The sequence below is a fragment of the Pholis gunnellus genome (assembly GCF_910591455.1).
Source record: "Pholis gunnellus genome assembly, chromosome: 14".
NCBI classification, from domain to species: domain Eukaryota; kingdom Metazoa; phylum Chordata; class Actinopteri; order Perciformes; family Pholidae; genus Pholis; species Pholis gunnellus.
Window position 1 is genome coordinate 18676516 of NC_136541.1, and position 21936 is coordinate 18698451.

Sequence of the window (21936 nt, forward strand, 5' to 3'; positions counted from 1 at the left end):
ACATCTCCTCGGTTTGTCTGGAGACTTGGCTTCGCACGGTAATCAACTTCATATAACACTTTACAGAAATGCAGACACAAAGTAAGAAACGCATAGTGCCGCCTTGACCTTTTTTGGGGCAAGATGTTGCTCCCGACAGCTGACCACTTGCCTCCTTTGTGTTGAGGTCTAGCTCTTGGGACAGTGAGAAAAGAGAGAGGCATCGGAGGATGCCAAGGAGCGAGAGGGAACATGAGGTGCTCATTTATTATTTGTGTTCATGGGTTAAAAACCTCCTGGTTAAAGGTGCCGGTACGCTTCAAATGAAATACTTATCAGATCCCCAAACGGCACCAGAAACCCACTTCAAACACGTTTCTGGAATCAGAGAGGCAACAGTTTCTGTAGCACGTCCATGTGTGTGAAGAGGAGAAAGCTTTTGAACTTCTCATGGTCTCTTTTTTAATTTATTTTTTACCTCCACAGTCATTTTTTAATCCATGCTAGCCATGGGCGGCAGTGTCGATCTGAAATATCTTAACTATTGGATGGGTTGCCGTTGTTTTTGCACAGATGGTCATGGTCCCCAGAGGAAGAATCCTACAGACTTTGTTGATCCCCTGACTTGTTTTCATCTAGTGGATCTATATATAGCATAGTATAGATCTATATATATTATATATACATACGTGTAAACACTTGATTTAAGGGTGCGAGTTAGGTCGTTGGAAGTGTTCTGAACTCTTAACGGTAAACCTGTCGTCACTGGTGTGGATGTTCCCTCCTGCCCTGTTGGCCTGTCTGGTCATGTGTGTAGGAAGCACTTCTCCCCCGTGGTTTCTCACCGTGTTTGGACTCACCCATCATGTCTGTGAGTGTGACCTTGGCGTCGGACCAGCAGACAGCGGGGCCAGTGTGTCGGGGGTTGTTCGTCCAAGTCTGGCACGGAGATTGCGGGTTGTCAACAGGTATAGCTGCTGGTAAGTACCGGCTTTCAGAATACTTTTCACGAAAAACTTTACACTTACACAGGGCAGGATGGTGACACCCTGAGGAGGCATGACAAAATGACAGAAATGAAGAAAAATAGCTTTCTTGTTGCGTTTGCTTTTTTCCCGCCTAAATTAGACGGAAGGCTATGAAGAAAGACCAGCTGGCGATATTGACGGGTGCCAGCGCGATGAATTTCACACTGTCAGAAAATATCCCCTGTGCCCACATAATGCCATCTGCCAGGTGGTCAAATGTGTTTTTCAGTCCCAGACACCAGATCATATCTAAACAGTCCTAAGGGTGCCCCGACAACGCTTCAGGAATTCACACACACACACCTGCATATGAGCCGCTACTTCCCAAGCTTTGATGCAAAGGACTTTGTAATTGAAAAAAAAAAAAAATCACCCACAGCAAGGGTTGCATGCTTTTGCTGATTGAGTATCTATCAGCCGTTGTTTATTCCTGTTGATTCTATACCCCGACAGAAAAAAAAACAAATGAGAAGTCTATTTGGTTTGGGTAATGACTCCCTTCTTGCTGCCTGTTGTCCACCCCCGAAGGCTCTCCGGGTGTCACATAATCAGTACACCCAAGTCCTTAAACGCGCGCCGGTTTCTGACAAACAACAAAGCCGGCGCGAAGATAATTGCGTTTGTGGTCTCCGCGCATCCCCCTTCCTCGCCGGCACGAGAGGCAGCCGCCGCCTCGCCTCGTCAGAGAGGAGCTGTTTTTCATCCCTGGCGATGACAGCAACACTCTTGTCATTCCCGCCGCGTGCTCGCCACCGCCGCCTCTGCTCTAATCGCGACTGTTCCTTTATTTATTTTTTCTCCCCCCCCCCCCCCCCCCTTCTTTTCCAGCAATGTTTATGGGCAATTACCCTCTTTCCTTTTTCTTTACTTGATCAATTCAGTGACACGAACGAACACAGCCCGGCAAAGAAAGCAGCGCGGCCCTCGAGTTTTGTCCAATCTGAGTCGGTGCCCGTCCGCTTCCCAGCAGGCACCTCGGAGCTTCTGCCAACCGCTATTGCTTGCTCTGGATGATGATGATGATGATGATCATGAGGGCTGAGGATGATGATAGCCCCTGCCATTAACGCAGACTGTGCCTCGAGAGGCCCGAAGCAGCCAACTGTTTATCCCTTGTCATGACACCTGACTGTATAAATGGGGCCTGTCTGTTTGTTTTATCGTCAGCAGGCGCCAGGCCTGGCCTCCCAGGCAAACACGGACAGGGTCAGGGAGACCACAGCTAAAGACGTGGCAGCAAGAGCGATGGTGGCTGCCACGGTCACTCCACTTACTCCCATGTGGCTCCTGGCTTTTTTCTATTTTTTTTTTCTTCTTCTATATTGCACTGTGTCCTTCAACACGTGGCGACTGAGTCCCTCGGGGTGGAGGGAAGTGAAATGCGGATTCCGTTGTTTTTCGCGGTATCAATCGGCTTTTTTTCCCCCTTTGCGACTTGCTATTTTAGTGGCAGTTCAGTTCTGGTTATGTGAGCTCTAACATTTGTTTAGGCGACGCACCATTTCCGGGCTGCTGTTGTTTTTTCTTTCTTTTGACTGACCTTGCACAGTGTATATACACTCTGCCTCTGTTTTCTTATTTCACATCGTGTTTTAATGAGATTTTTTGCTTGGTCTCTATAACCTTCTATAATGTTGTTTGTAGAGAATTTGAATCGTGGGTTGTGGAGGTTGTCATTTTCATAAATTCGTTGACAAGTAGGAGAGTGCGTCTACTTGATGAAATGCAGCTTTGGATTCCACGTTATTTTCCCTCCTGGATGCCTCTGCTTTACAATTCTGACAGAAGAGTACAACACTGCATTGGTTTGAAGTGTCACTCAGAGCTGCATGCTTTTTGACAGAGTAGCCGAACCCCAGCGGAAGACCCATCTCAAGAGGGACGACTCTTTAGCCAGGCTTAGAGCCCCCATCCCCCTTTTCTCTTCTGTTTTCTTTCTTTCTCTCACCTCTCCATCCGTCCATCCCTTTTTTTTCCTCTGCTTTACATTTTGACTTAATCCCCCCTGTAGCGCCCTCGGCCCATTGCCCACTTCCCCTCCGGTCTGATCCCACTCCGATCAATGCCACATCCCCCCCCTGACGATACCAACGGGGAGATGGGAGGCATTAATTACCCACCCCAGAGCTCGTTACCCAGGCTCAGCCCTCTCAGCTTCCTGGCTCTTTACCCACTCTGCAATTGTAATTCAGCTGCGGGCCCAAGACGTGAGGGTAATAACAGAGGGGACCCGTCCAAACCGGACGATCGGCCGCTGATGGATCATCCGCCGGGCCGGACGTGACGGAACTGACGCTGGGGGGGGGGGGAGTAGCTTTCGAAAGTGATTGACATGCAACGCTGACAATGGGATCGTGTGTGAGAGAAATAATGTATGACTTTCTCTTCCGGAGCCGAGACAAATGCCAGAAATGAGTAATGACCCCTTCGGAAGTTCAGCTTCTCTGATCGCAAACAATAGCCCGGGTTGCCACCGCGCTGGAAATGACAGAGTTGATGGTGTTGCGAGAAGGAGAAGCTAATGGACTAAATCATGGAAATGGCAGTTTAATTAGACATCAGGACTCTGCTATGAATCGGCATTGTAAAATTAAGAGACGTGGTCGCCGGTCGATATGGTTACTTGTTGCGCCACAAAGACATTCGAGGTGAATTGTTGTTTTCTTTTTCGACAACTGCATCTCTTTCGGTGTGCCCCACTATCTAGTCATCCTTTTCTTCTCCCATGTCCTATTGTGTTACGTTTATTTTTTTTGACAGCTTGAGTGCCAAAGCCTTGAGTGCCCAGCGGTTGCCCTCCTTTGTGTAATTCAGTCTCTGATGTTTTTCATGTAAGCATGCTGCGGTGGAAAAAAATTAAAATGTTTATTTGCGGAGCTGAGTCCCTCCTCAAGCATTTCCCGCCGTTCCCCATTTTTTCCTGCCACAGCTTTGATCCCTTTACCATCTTTCAGTCCGTATCCCTCTATCAGCAACTTTTCCTTATCCTCCCATAATATATTCTGTATCCCATTACCTCCCTGCCCAACTGCTTTCCACCAACTCTCTACCCCCCCCCGCCTGCCCATTTCACCCACTCCTTCCCCTTTCTCCCTCTGCCCCCTGCCTGCCTTCCTATGCTCAGGACCGATCATTACATCGATGGCCCTGATGATTCAGTTGAATGGTGCACTCTCTCCCCAGTGCCTTCCAAGACCTCTCTCAGCAGCCCCCGAGCCCCCCCCCCCCGCAGCAGCACTCAGCGCTGGCGGCAGCCTCGGCTCTTTCCCCGTGGGCACAAAGAGAGCGTGGCACCTGCTACTCTGCCCCGCGACCCCTTATCATATAGGTCACGTGGTAAGACGAGTGCTTTATTTAAGCAGCCCTTCCTGTTTCTCACTCTGACCCAGTCTATTTTCAGATCTCAGGTATGAGGCTTTCCCCCCTTTGATTCAGGCTTTTGCCAGTGAGCGCCAGCAACTGAGCCACAACCGCCCTCCATTATTCATTCCTCAAGGCGCATGTTTCACACATTCAGGATTACCTGCACTGCAGCTGACTGTGGTTCGCCTCCAGTCCAAGTGACTCTCTGCTATCCTACCACTGCATTTCTTGCTGAGATGCAAATGGTGCAGGCTACAATCTGTCCCATTTATCCCCTCCGCCCTCCCACTCGATGCTCCCCCATCTGGATGTACAGTTGTGCGAAATGGGATGCTAATCCAATACATAACTGTTGTGAGGTGACTGTTTCGCCCTCCTCCTCCTCCTTTCCAACGGCACTCCTATCGCAGCTTAGTTTCACCCCTTGAAATCCACTTTACCCCCCGTTTAGCTCTCCTTAAGTCACTTTAAAAGAGTACTACACTGATTTAGCTTTGTGAAATTGATGCAGCGGAGCCACAGATCTCGTCTTTGTTTTTTTACTCTGCGCATTCTTCTTCTTTGGGAAAAGCCTTGCGCCTACATTACCCACAGTTGGAGTCAGGCGATTCAGGCGTGTTGTGCAAGTAGCGGCTAATGTAGCTCGCTAGCTGCTCGCTTCTTTCTTACTTCTTTCTTTTTTTAAAGTTGCAATCTTCGAATCTGACTCAAGTGACATCACTCGAGGTCCTTAAACAGATATCGTGCAGCGAGCCGCTGAGGGCTTGATACAACTTTCTCCATGTATGGTTCTCGCCCAAAAAAACTTATTTGATTTCCCCTTTAAGGTCGGAAAAAAGCATTTTATTCTACTGTCTGACAGCATCATATATTCTTTATTGGCTTGTTCCAACTCTCCATTAAAACCCACTGTATTTACAGAGTTAAATAGTTAAAGGCTCCACTTTGTTCTGGCTGCACTATTCCATCAAAAGGAAATATTCAAGATATTCAAGATATCTTGCCTTCCTTTTACAAACAACTCGCCAGATTTTAGCCTCACATATTTGGTATATTTATAAACGTTGAGATCTCCGCTAGAATTCTAAATAAAGTGATATGGGTCTTGAACGACGCTTGGCTGCAGAGCATGGATTTGTAATGACTGTAGAGTAGATGTCAGCCGCGTAGCATTAGACTGGATGTGATCGGCCATTAAAGGGTCAGTCCATTACAGCAGAGTCGCTCACTATTTTTGTTGTGCTACAGAAAGCAATAAAAAAAAATAACAGCCCGTCTCGGTTACACTGAATTATCTGCGGGGGCCCTCTGTTAACGGTTTCCATTGGAACTACTTTCCAACAAAGAAACGGTCCCGGGGAATCTACAATACGTACAAGAAGTGAAGTGGTCCATTGTGCAGCTCAGTAAGTGAACTGCACAGAGTCAGCTATTTTTCCAAAGCCAAAAAAAATCGCTCCACTGCACTTGACGTCCAACTGAGTAAAGTCCCCGCTGTAAAAAGCAGCGAGCATTGATTGAAAGTGACGTCACTGCATTTCCTCTCCTCCACACTTGACACAGACCTTTGCACAGCGTACTGTCAAGGATGCAGCAATGCAGAGCTCCCACAGTGAGAGAGAGAGAGAGAGAAAAAAAAGGAATGACTGTCTAGCTATCTTGTTATAGCGGATAACTTTATGACCAGAGGGTTGTCTCATGAAAGCAAGATTTTATCCACACTAATAAAGAGAATGGGGACTATATGCACTTCTGGCTGAAAGTTAGGTAGAAGATGAGTGAACAAGCTGTCCCATAAGAAATAATGTAATATCATGAATGGCTCTTTCGTATGCCGAAGTGAAAGACAAACAAAGCCGCAGATAAGATAAAACCTCATGTACTTACATCTAACATTTCGCAGGGTCTTTTCAACACGGAAGAATAAAGACTTCATCCCTTAATTCAACTCTTGCTTTTTCCATTTCTGCAATTTTAACTTTATTTTTACTTGGACAAAATGTGAGACATACTTTTGTAATGATGGCAGTGGTTTAAAGAAGATCATACTGATCGTGTACACGCAATCAAACTTAGCTACAATTAATTTGTAATAGCTGCAGCTGTGTTTTCCACAATACGACATCATATGCTGAACAATTTAGTCTTTATTTATTTATTTTCGATTAAGCCCACCAGACTGAGGAGATGCTGTGTGTGTGTCGGTCACAAGTAAAGTCCACGTGGATCTTCATCGGGTGCCACTCAGAAGCAAGGTGACTTTGAAAAGAGGGTGAGTACTGATGGGACAATGCCCGTTACCGACTGACACCATACGGGGATGTGTACCGTCACAGGGGGGGGGGGGGGGGCCCCACCATATGCCACGGAGAGCCAGAAAGTCTGCTGGTTTTCATTCCAGCAGGGTGACTGAGCTGATGAGCTCTTCCCTTCTACCTGACGGAGTGCTAATTAGCGGGTCTTTGGCTGGGATGGAAACCTGCAGCAAGTGGTTGGCTACACTCGTGCTACAGCGTACCGTTTCTGCAGTCGGTGGGAAAAACCAGTCGACCTCAATCGCAATGCAACTTCACATAAATGTGTTGCCAATAAAACCTTAAAAACAGAAACGTTGTACTTGTTTATTCTTTGTTGACTGCTATTCTCCTGGAGCCTTTTCATCCTCATCTCCAATTTCTCTCTCTATTTCCTTCGTGCATGCCATTCTTAGTGTCCATCTAGAGCACCCTAACCCATGTAATGGAACATTTCTATTCAGTATATATTTCTACTTAAATTGTGTAAATTCTTAAGTGCTTGTACTTTTGCTCTGAACTCAGTAGACCTTCATCCTTTGTGTCAACATACATGCTCAAATGTATCTTGCTGTTGGGTAATGGAAATATTATATTCTTATTCTTCTTTTATATTATAAGTAGAACTGTTTCATAACTATAAACCATCATAAGCTTGCATCACTTAACTTGTGATCCGTGCAGCTGACTGCCTGCACACATGTCCTCTTCTTTGTGTTGGATAAGCAGTACTTATTGTATATTCACATGTTCTATGCATTAAGAATCAAATGTATATATCTGTGTGCCTGTTGCTACACAGATAAAGCACTTCTTTAACTGCCACAGCCTGGAGCAGGATGTTCCAGGACACAGACACACACCCTTGATATATATATGTTATATATATATATACCCTCTATATAACTCTGTTTGATCTTTTACTCTGTAGCGCACACTTCTAGATTCTTTGTGACTCTGTATAACTGTGCCTCTTCTTGCCCCCCCCCTCTCCACCCAAAAGGAACCGGCGATCTTTCAGCCAGGGGAACCCTAGACCTAATTTCCTGTGAAGACGGAAGTTTATTAAGACGCCAAGCATGTAACCAGCAGAGATTAACAGGTGTTGCTGGCTTTTGTATGAAAACGCACGAAAAATGGGAGTAACTTTTCACACCAACTGTTAATAGTGAATAGTGATACTCTTAACCTGGAGAGGTTGGAAGGAGATCTACGTTTCTAAAACGTTTAGTTTCTATATAAAAAAAACCTGTGGAGCTAACATTAGCAGAACACATTAGCACATCATCAAGTAGCGTTAGCACTTCTATGCTACGCCAGCTACGGAAGGTATATTGAATGTATACACATTTCAGTCAGGAACACTCTCGTTATAGATTTTAACCATTTATTGCAACAAATGGAATACAGTTAAACTTGGCGATAATGGCTCCGCTCTTTGAATGCTCCCCGGATTAGCCAGCAGCTACTGAGCTAAGACTGGGAGCACCGAGCAATAACCCCCCTGGGTTTATAGGACAGGGGTACATTTTTTAAATACATTTCAAACATTTGCCAGAAGATAAACTAACAAAGAGGTGGAGGCTGGGGTGGAGGAGCAGTGTGGTGTGTAGCAGCGTAGATGTAGAATGAATCAGTGAGAAGGAAGCCATATTTAAATAAACCTCCGTGAAGTGAGAGTGGGCTGTGATTGGTGCGTGGCCGATTGGAAGCTATGATTCAATCGGCTGGCTGTCAGCTGGTTACAGCTGGGGCGTATAACTTCCGTGTCCTGCATGAACTTACGCTAGCTTCATGCTGTGAATAAAGACCTACCTGTGTACAGTGTTCCTTGATTTCACTGTCTTCTGTCTCCATCTCCAGGTGATGTGGTGGCTCACTTTGACACTATCTTTTATCTTTATCACCTGTTTTCACTGCTGAATCAGTTTGACATCCTGGATGTATCCTTCAAACACACATCGTAGACCCTTCTGTCTGCTTCTCTGTGATGTCGCTTTTTTCGTTTCCCCAAAAATGTAATAATAATCTTTACTCGGGGAGTGCAGTTAGTGACAGTGTGGGCTCTATGGTAGCTCTGGCAAGCTTGATGGAGGGGGCGGGGCTTAGCAGGGGTCAATTCTCTGTGGCCTTTTCACCACAAGCTCCCCCTTTCACATTACACATACTCATTTGAGCCGTTCATTATTGGAAACTATTGATTAGATTATTGCTCAGGTAAAATCCCCCCCCAAGACATGTACTATACACACACCTTTCTCCCTGTGGACATTGTCATAGCACGAAAAGCACAGGTGTAAATTACACAATTAATGACTTCATTTCATCTTACTGCGGCAGCGTACCGTGACAGAGAGCCAGCATGCACAATAGCCGAGCCCTGGAACTGGAAGACATAAACGGCGTGCAGCTGTCATCAACGTTATTAAGCCTGTTGTGTGACAATGTCCAGCCTGCGAGGGGTCTGGAGGCTTTTTCAATTTTTTTTCGCAGGGGACGTCACAGCAGGGAAAGCACAGGTGTGACTAATAACATTAATAATAGCTGCATTCCATTCAAGTGTGCCAGTTACGGGGTCGTGACATTGTGCGCGCTGACTCGATGCCAGTGGCTTAGCGGGACACCTCGACGGGAAAAGACACCATTAACGTGATTAGTTCCACCTGTTCCTCCCCTCCTGCTCTGACTCGTCAAAAACGTCTGCTGTGGAGGAAATGAACAGAAAAAGGCCCGTTTGCAACTCCCTTTGATTTCTGGGTTTATTTATTTGTTCGACCGGTGCCTCGTTCTTGTTTCCGTTGATCAGCGGGCAAATCATGACACTGCAAAGAATCTGTAGCATCAAAGGTAAGCATCCCCCCCCCCCCCCCCCCCCCCCCCCCCCCACCAGTATCAGGGCTTCTGTCTACTCTCACCATCTTACACTCACATGCTCTATACAGGTAGGAGCCTCGTAGACGACCCAGAGGTACCAATTACTCTGCCAATAGAGGCCCTCAATGGACTGCAGCGGGTTGTGTTTAAACTTTCACTTTTCTCTGACAAAATGGCATTGCTTGCTACGAGCATTGCATTCGATCTTAAGAGTATCGAACTGTGTATTTTCCGCTTTGGAGGGGCAGCGTGGTCTTTACCAGATGCTGATGTGAAAATACTCGCTGTGTCTGTTCTCTGTTTCCTCCAAGCCCGCTCTGCTACTTTCCTCCCTTTTCTTCCTCTCTTGTTAAAACATATCAGAGTAAGCCCAGTCTTTGCTTTGCCTTTGCCTGTAATCCCAACAGTGCTTGTTACTACAATCCCCTTCATCTAGCTATTCAGCGGTGGGCTTTCTTATTGCTTTGGGAGGGTCTTCATGGTGCCATTGCTCGCCGAGGATATTTACTACCGCGTCTCGCTGCCGCCGCGCGTTTCTTGTTCTCCAACACAGCCTTGTAAAACTGTTCAGGTGTATTTATACAGTGTCTCCTCCGCAGTAGGCGGTGGTGCCGCCGTCCCCGAACATAAAACATGAAAGTGTTTTTCTCACCTCTGAGTGTGCAAACACTTTTGTTTGCATAGCCGGCCCTTTCATAAATATATTCTTTTCCCTTCTTTTCTTTAATGCGCTCATTATTTATCTTAACCTTTTGCTTGTTATTGTACCGTGTCTTATTCCTGTCTATAAATGTGAGCTCTATGCTGAACCGAGAACAAGAGAAGCCCTTGAAGAAGCTCCTGGCTGCGACTCTTCTCAATCCGCAAATGGTATCGCACTGATTTTTAGCGGCCTTATTAAATAAAATGAAGCTCAAGCAGCAAGTTCAGTCAAGAAGACACTCACTCGTAATCTCTGTCTCTCCTCTCCTTGGAATTACTCTATCAGCTGATTGGGGGCGTGCACTTTTAAGTAACCAACCGGATTCAGCACAGTTTCCTTAAGCCAATCATATCGGTGCTGTCAACTTTAAACGTGTTCTCTCTGCTGCTGTCAGTTGTCATTTCCGCTAAGCAGATGCGACCCTCCTCCAACCCAGTCACCTCCAGTCAGCATCACAGTCGTGCTCCTGATTCATCATCAGATTGCAGCAACTCCTTTCACCACCACCACCACCAGTGTCTGGACTCCAGGGGGGATTAGGCCTATTGGACCTCAGTATCCCTACCCTCGGTGATAGTACTTCAGGATGGAGTCCAATCGCCAAAGACTTTGCACTTTTCATATTTGCATGTGTAATAAATCATCGTTAAACTATAAAACAAGTCTCTCCTGATTGAAATGTGTTTGCTTGTTTCGCTGCTAACCCGAGTCCCGATAATTGCTCCCCTCCGCGTGTGATCTGGCGGCCCCCAGCTCTGGCGAAGGCTTTCCTCTTGCCGTCTAATTGGTTCTGATGTCCTCTGCGGGGGAATTTTCTGAAGAGAGAGAGAGAGAAACGCTGTGGCGATGAGGGGGTCGAAACGCACTGTGGGGGATTAGTGAAGGGTTAACGCAGCACACACAGAAAAATAAAGGTGCCATCTGGAACCAAACGGGGTTCTTCAGCGTTAGAAAAACCATTTCTGGTTCCACAAAGTACCTTTCAGACCAAGGTTCTTTCAAGAACCATTTTCTTAAACTGTTCTTGAAAGAACCCACAAAAGTGCAAAAAATAGTTCTTTGAGGCAACTTTTTCAAAAGGGTTCTTCCAAGGAATAAAATGTTCTTTAAATAACTGATTTCTGGAATATATATGTATATATACAGTGTATATATATATATATATATATATATATATATACATACACTGTATATATACATATATATATATAGAAAACAATATCAGCTAACTACCCCACCCCCAGATCATGACAAGGTGTTTTTTTGTGTGCAAATGTATACCATTCCCCACCCTCCAACAACACGAACATGAATTAAGAACCCTTTTTGTATCCCAAAGAACCATGTGACAAACATGTAGAACCATCCAATAGTTAAAATGCAGTTGATGACACGAGAGGGCGGGAAATCGGACCCGGCCTTGTGAAGCTGAGTTACCCGACTGCTCCTCTTCTTCCTCTTTCCTCCTGCCGTCTGCTGCCAAGACTCCGGGCACCAGCCGAGGCGACGCAGAGGAGAGTTGGTGGCAACTGCGCGCCGCACCGTTGCAGCATTGCCGCGCTTGTTAACATGTGGGTATTGCATTTCGCTCACTTGTCTCCGCCCGTGGGGGAGTCTACGGTTTGTTAGTATCTGGTGGATGTCGTGCGCGAGAGTGTGCGTTCGGCGGGGTAGCATCTGTGCATGCTGTGTGCGCACAAGTGGACGGCATCAAGGACCGCCTTGCCCCGATTTTCCGTGCGGTTTCATCTTGTGCGTCGGGGGACTCGGGTTTCTGATGACCTTCCACTTGAGTACAGTTGGCCTGGTGCCCAAGGCAACCCCTGCGACCTCCCTCCCTCCATCCCCTGCATTGTCTCGCCACACCTGAGGTCTACTGCCTCCGCCAGGTGTGTCCCTAATAACTTGCACAGAGCCGGAGAGTGTGCACCGTCCATCCGCATGCATGCGGAGATCCACCGGCAGTGGATGATTCTCAGCCGATGCATGCGTTTTCACATTTGTTTTCTGTCCTTTTATTGAGTATTTGAACAGGCAGAACGTCTGAAGAAGTGTCCTGTCCCTGCGCCCTCTATTCTCTCTCTTCTTCCTCAGACGACTGTGATCACACGTGGTGACTCGACTCTTCCATCTCTAAGGCAAATATCACTGTCTCCGCATATGAAACACAAACAGGGCTTTGAGCCGGTGAAGGTTACGTATATGCAGCGTTTTTTGTGTCTGAAAATGTCAAAATTCTGTTTGTTTTTCTTTTCTTTTTTACCCTGTTTCCGTGCTTCTGCTTGGAGATTCTTATAAGGACGAGGCAGCAGGGGCTTGCATAGCAAAATATCAGTCTGTTTGTCTCTCATTTTGCCCATCTGTGAATCTGTGTGATTGTCCAGCATTGCCCGTCAGACTGTCTGCTTTTGCCATTTCCAGCCCCCCCTTCTCCGTGTTGACTCTTGCCACATGTGTCTGAAGCAATCGCTCCACTCCCCGGGCTCACGCTGTCCATCTCCCTCTGCGCCTGAGCATGTCTCGGGGGGCTTGTGCGTCCTGTTATGTGTGTCCGCATGTTTGCGCGTCGATCTCGGTGTTTGTGTAAGGCCGCCGCGTGCCCACCCGTCAGTCAAACGTCTCTCAGCAGGATTTTATCTATACCGCGAAGGCAAGGTCAAGGTGACTCGGGCCGCGGTAACAGGTAGAGCTGCCAACGAGCCCTCGGGACAGCAGCGCGGTTGTCTCTGAATGAGGAAGCCGGTAGAGGAAATGTCCTGTTTATTACCACAGCTTAGATCATATTTTTGTAGCTTTGTCATTCTTGGGAATAATGAAATTGTTGTTGGGAAAAGAAAACAAAGCCGGGGCAGTACAAATTCTACATTGCGCGTTGTAAACATCACAGTTTTACAGACAGACTTCGTGGTTCCACCTTGATCTACCGTACTTACTGTATTTGTGCGCATGCAGTTTTCCCGTATAGCGGCGGACGCTTCGGGTGCACTCATTTCGGGGTTTTCCTACAAATCATGTGGCTGAACTTGTGGCTTGTTTACAACCTGATCGTCTGACCACTTGTCGGGCTTCTACATCTCAGCAATCAACTTGGTGAGTCAAGCGTTTTGAATTTTGAAATGATGGTCCAAGCTACAAAATCAAGGGTTTGGCTGTAAAGAAGCTGAATTTTAAAGTAGTAGTTTGACGCTTTGGGAAAATACGATTCTTCGCTTTCTTGCAGAGAACAAAATGACAAGATCGATACCGCTGTCCTGTCTGTACAGTAAATATGAAGCTACAAGCAGGAGACTGTTAGCTTAGCTTAGCATAAAGACTGGAAACAGCGAAGCTGGCTCCGTCTGAAGGTAAAGTCCACCGACCGGCTCGGCATGGAACCACGACATATGCAATACTGCGCTGTTGACAAGCCAACTGCAGGGGATGGCAAGCAACCGCCGCAACCGCTAACGAGCCCGGCGCTACGAGATTGTTGTGAAACATAGCACTGTTAGTTCAGAACCATGGACAGCGCTGTTTGTTGTGCGTTGTCAAAAAATGTATATATTAGATTTCACGACACGCTCTATGCAACGTCTGTTATATGTTCAGCCTTAATGCACAGGGCTTTGTGGCGCAGAATAGAAGCTACAGAGAAGAGATTTCAGCCGTCACCTCTCAGTGACTGGACTTATTGCTTTTGTTTTCGTCTCGGAGAACAGGCGTGTGGCCTACATTGCATTCTTATTGCGCCTCATTGCCCCTCTGTGTTCTGCAATTCGACAATAAACAAGTAGGCCCGTCTAATTTGTTTACGAACCGCGTCATTTAAAAAGCAAAAATGAAGTAATTTGCAAAAACAAAACACAAATTGGCGCTAATAATAGGACGCAAACCAGCACCATTGAAGCTCACTAATTAACGCATTCATTCCTGTTTGTTCATTCCATACAGAATTCATTAACGTGACCTCTACAGAATATCTCTGAGCCAGGAGCAGTAGTCTAGACTTCCACAACATGTTGTTTTTTGCACTTTGGTTTTTCTTTGGATTGTAGGTGGATTTTCTTACCCTTGGTCACACAGCCAGGCTCATGGTTTCCCGCTGTTTTTGCTGTCCGTGCTAAGCTACGCTACCAGCTGCTGGTGAGAGCTTCATATTCGCTGTACAGACACGAGAGTGGTATCAATCTTCTCATATAATCCTCTGCAAGAATGGGAATGAGTGCATTTACAAAAATACACAATGCAAACTACTGCTTTTAACAACGGCCAAGCAAAGATGGCTGTAGCTGCAAAGAGATAAAGAAGCAGTGCTGACAGAATCATCCCGTGTACACTTCACACTCAAGCAAAACACATTTTAGTCTATAATCAGATAACCCCCCCCAAAATGCAAAAACACACTAACAGATGGTGGGTGTGCTGCATACACACGCAGACAAATTTGGCTACCTAAGCAGATGTGCACACGCACACACACACACACGCATACACACAAGAACACAAGTTTCAAAAAGAGCCGTCGTTAGAAATGGCTTCAAAACGTGGGCGACCAAACAGATGCGCGCCACAACACACACAGTCGCTGCAAGACGGGGAGCGAGTCAAACCCCCGTGAGCGCACGGCGTCCGAGGCAACTGAGGGTCCTGTGCGTACAGAACTTGGATCTCGACCACGCAAAGCACAGAGCGCTGAGGGAGGGAGGGAGACGGAGGTGGAGAGCGAGGGAAAGAGGGGGAGCAGATGGGTCAGCCATCTGGTTGATGGAGGAAAAAGCGAGGGAGATGAAAAGAAGAGGGAGGGTGCGCTGGAGAGAGAGAGAGAGAGAGAGAGAGAGAGGGAGGGATGTGTGAGGAAGGGTAGAGGAGGGGAGTATTCATGTGTGTGTGTGTGTGTGAATGGAGTAGGAGTGTGTGCGTTGTGTTTGCGTGGGACTGTTTATGCAGCAGAGTTGGTCAGCCGAGACTCAGGTGCCAGCGGACAGTGCGGTTGAGTTACTCTGTTGAATACACTTATGTCTCACACACACACACACACACACACACGGATGGTAATTAGGACCCCTGCACACAACATATATCTAACTTGGAAAACTGTAATCAGCGACTGAAAAAGTAATTACATTACCCATTACTTCCAACAACTCCAACCCGTTGACCCTCTACTGACGGTTGGCTGAGTGGTTAAAGCTCATTGCAGCAGAGTTCTCTCTGCCATGGAGCCCCAGAGACAATGACAAATACATCAGTGAGTCACACTGTTGCACTGGGTGACATGTTCCTCACTACCACGAACACACACACACACACTATCTAGTTTATTTTACGAGTCAGTCCCACATATACTGTCCTGCTGCCAGAAGTACTCATTAGATCACCAAATGTGCATTAATACACGGCTGAAAATAGTCCCCCAACAAACGCACTGGCTCTATTTAGTCCCATCGACGAGACACAGCGCTCACAAACTAAGCCAACGCACTGTGTTAAGCCGCCCACATGTCAGCACCGTGCGCTGTGAATAAGATTGTGTTATTTCTTGTTTTAAAAAGTTACATAGGCTTGCTCTGATAGCGGTTAACGTAGCTTCATGCTGAAGAGACTGTATTGTTCCTGGAAACAAGCTGGGCAATGATAAGCATTTTTGTCCATCATATGGCAACATTGCTTATTATATTTGTGTCTGGAACATCAATCTTAGCGAATCTATTGTAATTTACCTGTTCTTAGTGTCAGAAAGACAATGAAAAACCTCTATTTGGAGACCGAGTGACTGTGGAGGTACGGAGAGGTCGGAGCCTTAGATGTGATGCAATAACTCTCAGGTCGGCTCTCTGAACAGCGACGCTCGCGCTTAGTGCTCAAATTTACATTTCGACCCGTGCAATATGAAACGGAGCTGACCAACAGGAGGGAGAATAATTGCCGCTCCATCTGGCCATCAAGTCGGGCCCCATCCACAGCGCCATGGCAACCTGCAGATTGAAGACATCAGAGCGGCTGCCCAGGAACATCCACATATTGGATTTATTGGCTCAGGCCACCACTGCCCAGCCTCACTTTGACCAAAATGGTTTCCGTACCAAGTAAATGACTGATAATTATCACGACATTACTGTTATTTTTGCACTGCGTTCTTAACAAATGTGAGGAGGCTCCCATTTAATGAGCAACGATGTGACAGCCTTTACTGTCAACGCGATGGTTGGTTGCATGCATGATGAATTAATTACACTCCGGTTTGCTATTAAAAGCCACAGCTGTGCGTAATGATGGCTCATTGTTGGAGGGACCATGCCAATGCAACTTAAACATAACGGCAAAATGATCATTGCTCTCTGCTCGTCTTTTCATTGAAAGGTCTAAAGACTTGCCGAGTGGACTCATAAGCGGTCGATTAAGGGTGTGTGTCCGTTCACTCCCAACGGCGTGAGAGGAAATCAAGATTGTGGACATGTACCCACATTTACAATGTATTAAAGGAAGCAGTGCTTACTAACAGCTTTCTAAATCCCAAATGTGTATGGAGGTATTTACTGATTGCCAACAGCTATCCTCGCCCATGTAACTGTATGCGGTTCATTACGGTGAAACTACGGTGAACAGATGTCCCGGTTTGTCCGTGACGATCCCGGTTTCGAGCCGGGAGTCTCAAGTCCCGGCTTGAAACAGGGGTAATAATATAGTCGTTTTCACCTCTTAAAAAGTAGTATTTTTCGAAAGAATTTTACATTTCAATAATTTAAAAAATAGGAAATTGTAATTTATTGTTTTTTAATTATTGTTTTGACGCCAAGACCCACTCAAATGAGGAATGGACATTGCAAAAACTGTCAATTTAGGAACATCATAACAATTTCAAGCCAAATGAAACACTCAAAAGGTTTGTCTTCATTTGTGGCCACCAGATATAAATGTGTACCAACCTGTCGGTGTCTTCCTCAGCTCACCTCTGAACTTCTTCACTGATGTTGCATGTCCACCATTGGTAACATCCAGATCCACTTAGCTGAGGCCAAACTGTGGATTCCAACACGGCAGCCAAAAAGTACACATTGTGGATAAAAAGGTTTCCTCTCCGCCGCTCTCTTTGGCCATGTTCGAGGATCTTTTCCCCAGGGACCGTCCGGAGGGCCTTGACTAATGCATTGCGCTCGTGTCTCCCCCATCTTGAGGAGGTGTGTATTCAAGTCCAGGACACTTGGTGCCAGCGCTGCTAATGTTGACCGATTTCTCTCCTTCCGTCAGAACTGCACTTCAGTTCCTTCAGCTGGTTCCACTCACGAGCGCTAAGTCCTCCCTGTGCATTTTCGTTCAGGGCCTTGTGGTCCAGAGCTGTAAGGGGCCTGTACTTGTTTAAAAGGTCAGTTTGCACGTCACGCAACCGCGCCTCGAGAGACGGAGTCCTAACCTCCTTCACGCCGTCGTTTACAACTGACTGCAGAGAGAGGGCGATGCACGGAAGATGCATTACATTACAGTCATTTAGCTGATGCTTTTATCCAAAGCGACGTACAATTCAGATGCTATCATACCGTAGACACCATACACAGCTACGGGAGCAATTTTGGGGGTTAAGTGTCTTGCTCAAAAACACATCGACATGCAACCAGTGGGGCCATAACCAGGGTTTGAACCGCCAACTCTCTGATTGAAAGACGGCCCTGCTCTCCACTCAGCAACAGTCGCCTACACATGCTCACCTAGATGACCGGTGTAATTCTTTGTCTTCTGCTGAATTTGTGCCACGATGAAGTGCTGATCGTCTCAATTCTCCACCTCACGCTCACTGTCATCAGAATTGAGACGTTGTGGCGCGTGAACTTTGAAAGCACATTTCATATTGGCAGCATTGTGATGGTGTAAGTCATCCTTTGATTGATCTCTTATTCCTCTGTGATCTCCTCAACGGCAGAAGCGATTCGCTCCCCACTGTGTCTGCCTGTAAAACGCATACGGTCAAGCAAGTATAGGATCCAAGTACATCGGAGTCCTTTGAGTTGTAGCGCACATGGGCGGTCACCAAGGAGGGAGCGTAGCATATACCATCAGACCAGAGATCAGTTGTTAATAACACAGATAACTGGGTCTCCAGCTTCTCCAAAACAGTTTCCTTGACCTTTTTAGAAATGATTCCTCTAGAGCTTGGCGCCTTACTTGCATAATGTCAAGAAAGTATTTAGACTGTTGATTTTCCTGGAGTGCAAGAGGCATACAACACCCAATTATAAAATCTTGGGAAAACGGCTCCACTTTCCGTTCACATATTTGTATGCACATGTTGAAGTATCTCAGTGGAGTATCTCATTAGAAAAGCAAAATTTGATAAAACTTTGTCGCTTCAGGAATTTCTTCTTTCTTGAGGTGTTTTTGCCTTTGTTGAAAAGGAGTTGATGTGTAAGAACACTTAAAACCTGCCCAATTGCAAAGAAATCCTGAAAACACCCTCTCCATTCTTCTCCTGTAGATTGAGCCGACTTGTTTCCGTTTTGCAACCTCTGATTCTGCTACTCTGTTTACTGGTGGATTACAGCCATAAACCGCCCACTCCTGACCAAACTACTCTGTAGGTGAGTTTATCCGCTCCAAACCAATTTATTGCGCCAAATTTGCATTTCAACGCCGCTTTGTCACACCCCTCCGGTATGCCGGGGCTCATGATATGTGGCGCTCTTTAGCGTCTGATACAAAGCGGCGGAGAACGTGCCGTTACATTAGCTGTGTGTTTTTCTGTGCTTCTGTGTACATGTGTTTTCCCTGTCGGACTCTCTGTGCTGTGATGGCGTTTCATCGTTCTGGTGGCAGCTCTGTTTTTCACTAATTTACGGTAGCTCCCTTTGTTCACTCTGGAGCTCGCTCGACCCCCCCCCCCCCCCCCCGCTTGCGCTCTTGTTCCCTTTTGCTCGCTTTATGAGGCGGAGAAAAGGCGCGAAGTTTGACTGCTGTGTCTACAAACAGCAACGGACAATGAGACTAAATATGATATACTAATACATCTTTAAAGTAGTAGTACTTTTTACTTGAGTTTGGCACATTACTCTTTCCAAACCTGATTTACAGATTGAAATAGTTCCACAATTCTTCACACATATTCACATGAACACGCTCCCCCCCCCCCCCCCCCACACACACACACACACACACACACAAACACACACACATCCACAAACAATGGGAATGGTTACTAAGATCACTAAGATGCAACCAAAGGCATGACATACCTCACAGATGATGACAGCGGCACAGCAAGCAGTGAAAGCAGAAAGAAGATGAAACCGTGAGATAAGTAAGACAGGCCATAAAGAAAAGATAAGTGACAGGACTGAGAAAAAAGAATAAATAAAGAACAGGGGAGGCAGACAGTTTGATGAGACAGAAAGAGAGGTAGACAGGATGAGAAGAGAGAGAGAGAGAGAGAGAGAGAGAGAGAGGGAGGGGGAGGCATCAGAGAGGTTGGTGATGTAAAATGGAATACCAGAAAACGTCTGGTATAGGCCTGAAGAGATCAAAGAAATCATACTTCCAAAAGCACAGATGTCAGAAAAATGGAGACCAATTTACTGTGGATGGCAGGAAGCCTGGCACCACCTGTAAATTACACCTCTGTCAGCGCCGAAACAATGCCGGCCCCTGATGAAAGAGAACGCGAACATGACGGCGAGAACGACTTCACACGGAGGAATGACAAAGACTCCACTTTTGCATTCCTCCTTCGGCCCCGGAGGGGGCCCACTCTGTATGCCCACTCTGTATGCGGCTCACGGAGTCCACTCTCATCACTGTACGAAATACGCTAATGCAATAATTATTGTTAATCTGAATCGCAGGTATGGACAATTTGTCATTGTTAGCCGCTCAGCCACTGCCAACCCAATTCTCTGTGTGCGCTTCGTGGAGGGAAAATCAAGCAGCATGTAATTTGTTCAAACTTTATTCTCTCGCTGCTCGGACGGTCGGTGATTATCGTCATTATTGTGATTATCGCTCACTTGGCTCTCGTCGTGTTTGTTGTTCGCGAGCGCGCCGTTTTCCTTGCGCGCTCGTCCCGCGTGATTGTGCAGATGCATTGCAGCTTTTTTAAAAAACACCAACAACAACAACAACAACAAATAAAGCTCTTATGATGTTTGTGCAGGTGTGTGTGCGGTTGTCGTCTTGGTATTCCAGTGTGGTGGGTTACCTCCAGGGACACACTGATGCAGAATCCTTGCTCGCAGAGCGCACATTAGAAAGGAAGTGGAGGGGTGGGGACGCACAAAAACCATCTATCTGCTGGCAGCTTGACATTGAGCCTGTACTCTTGGAGATGAAAGATGACGCCGCACGCACGCGCTCATATTCAAATCACACACTGTCAGACAGACGGCAGACGGCTACATTTCCAGACGTTTCGCACATTAACGATGCATAGTGAGGCATTTCTACAAAATTCGGTTTGAAAATTCCGGGGGAACTGTTTTACTTATTTATAGTGGATGAAAGAGACTTTCCAAAGGTATTCACTTGACTTGTTTTTCTTTTCTAAGTTTATGACGCATTTATCAGTATATACTCTCACATGGAAAAATAATTCTTTCGACGTTTTGATGAGATCTGTTTTATATTACAAGGAAATGTCAAATGTTCGGAGGAACATTTGGCTAAATTGCCTGACACGCATTTTACTTAGTCATTCCAAAGGCATAATAATAGCAATTTTAATTATAATTTCAAAGTTAATAGCCATAATTATACGTTGCCATTTGATGATTAGTATCCAGAGGTTTCCCGTCTCTGCAGTGATGGTTGGTAATACAATAATTAGAGAACAACGCTGGCTGATTTCTGGGTTGCATTTGTCTGAACATACAGTTTCACTGACGCAGAAGCACGAAAAGATTGGATTCTTCATGGTCAGCAATCCCCCTCCAAGGTAGTCTATGTGGATGTTACTCAGTGTCAAAAACACAAGTCTTTTTTGTTGTTTACAAAGGCCTTGGAAGACAAAATTACAATGATGTACCACTTTTGTCCAGCCTCCACGAGATAGCTGTTAAGGTGTCAGAAAGCTTCAGTCGAAGTGCTTGTCAGATCATACAACAGGATCACAACCCCCCCCTCCCCCCTCCCCCCTCCTCACCTTTCTGACTCAGTATTAGAAGGGCTGAGTCCGACAAGTTCTGTTACTTTCTGAAAGCGACAAGCCCACCGTTGCGTTACACACAATACCTGTCACTTTGTACAAATGGGTACAACACTGTGAGTGCCTTTGAGAGAGGACTGCGAAAGTGTGCGCTCTCTCATCCCCATTTAAAAAAAGATTATTGTGTCTCGCCCCCTCTATGACAGGAGACCTTTTGACCCGCCTCAAAAGGCCTTACCACACCGGGGGCGTGATGAACAAACGAGACAAAGATGCAAAACTAATCGCCTGCGGATATGATATGTCTTTTATTGTGAAAGGTAAGAATGGATGTGGATCTGGTCTACGTTGCCTTTGTCAAGGTTGAAAGGAGCAATAAAGTTTGCCACCTTGGTTCGGACTGGGGAGCCTCCTTGATTGGTTATTGCCTTTATTCGACCTTGTTATGAAAAACAAGAATGCCTCTCGTTCGCTGCGTGATATGAGCGTTTTATGTGAAAGCATTCATGAGAAAAACAAGAGTTTGGAAAAATATAATGACGTGCGAAACAAACGCTGCTGGTGTGTGAAGGCCCTAAGTGAACAGCTATAAAC